The 1266-nt window shown below is 34.0% G+C and overlaps 1 non-coding gene across 1 annotated transcript; it reads left to right on the forward strand.

The window, feature by feature from the left end:
* The first annotated feature begins 283 nt into the window (after window positions 1-283).
* Window positions 284-399, forward strand: LOC128658540 (U5 spliceosomal RNA). The gene has a single exon (XR_008402221.1). It is a non-coding gene; the product is annotated as a U5 spliceosomal RNA (small nuclear RNA).
* The last annotated feature ends 867 nt before the right edge of the window (window positions 400-1266 follow it).

Consider the following 1266-nt stretch of genomic DNA (forward strand, 5'->3'; position numbering starts at 1 on the left):
TTAATTTGTATTATTTCAGTCTGTGAGGCAATTTAATACAGAAGTATAATTATTTACATCTAGATTTGTCTGTATCTGTACTAATATCCTTTATTTTGTATTATTTCAGTCTGTGAGGCAATTTATACAGAAGTATAATTATTTACATCTAGATCTGTCTGAATCTGCACTAACAGCCTTTACTTTGTATTATTTCAGTCTGTGAGGCAATTGAAGTAAGGTAGAAACTTCCACATTATCAATAGCATGTGAAGAGGAACAGGCTTTTTATAAATATATTCGTAAACTCTGATTTCTCTTCAGATTGAATAAATCTTTTGCCTTTTACTAAAGATTTCCATGGAGAGGAACAACTATGAGTTTTAATCATTTTTTTGAGGATCTGCTACATGCAGAGCTACTAATTCATGCTAACAATAGACAAACTTTACGTCATGAACATTACCATGTAGTGATTAATGAATCTTACATAAATAATAAACAGTTTTAATTGGAGAGTTTACAACTCAAAGCATCTATATAATGGCTTTAGCTATTAATGTACAGCCAGGCCATGAGCGCGTCATTATATGCATATCCAGACGCCAATGCAAAGCGTTTTCTGATTGTGGACCCCATGATATGTACCTGACTGTCACTGTGTTTCTGTCCTCACAAACTAACCAACCTGAGGGATGTTCCTCTGAACAGTTTCCTAGCGATACCCACGCCTTTTTAAAAAAATCCTAAATTCGTTTGATGTAAATATTAGGTTTATAATTCTGGACGAGTCTGTCTTTATATTGTAGTTAAAATGTTTAGAACATTTCTGGGGTTGGTTAAGTGTGCATGTGTGAATCGGAAGTGTGCATGTCTGAATCTGACGTCACTCGTGACGGAAGCCTTAACAAAAAGTACAACCATTTTCTACAGGAGAACCTATAGAAGAGTTATTGGAAGTCAGTGATACAAAGGGTGTTGGTGTGTTTGAATAAGGATAAAAAGAAAAATATGAGTTTGTCAGTAGCAGCTGTTCGTTATAGGGGAGTACAACCTATTATTACTGGTTATGTACTGGGTAGACAAATCAATGGATGGAAACCATTGTCCTGCGGTGTCTGCAGAAATATCTTTGCAGTTAAAATCCTAAATTCACTTTTATAAACATACCGTTTTATGTGTAAATCAATACGTGTTAACACTTTCATGCTTTATTATTGATTTAAAATGAATAAAAACAGTTTGCTCAGGTTTCTTTGTTATTTGTTTTTAGCGTCAGAGTCTATG

The sequence above is a fragment of the Bombina bombina genome, chromosome 4, assembly GCF_027579735.1.
Source record: "Bombina bombina isolate aBomBom1 chromosome 4, aBomBom1.pri, whole genome shotgun sequence".
Taxonomy (NCBI): Eukaryota; Metazoa; Chordata; class Amphibia; order Anura; family Bombinatoridae; genus Bombina; species Bombina bombina.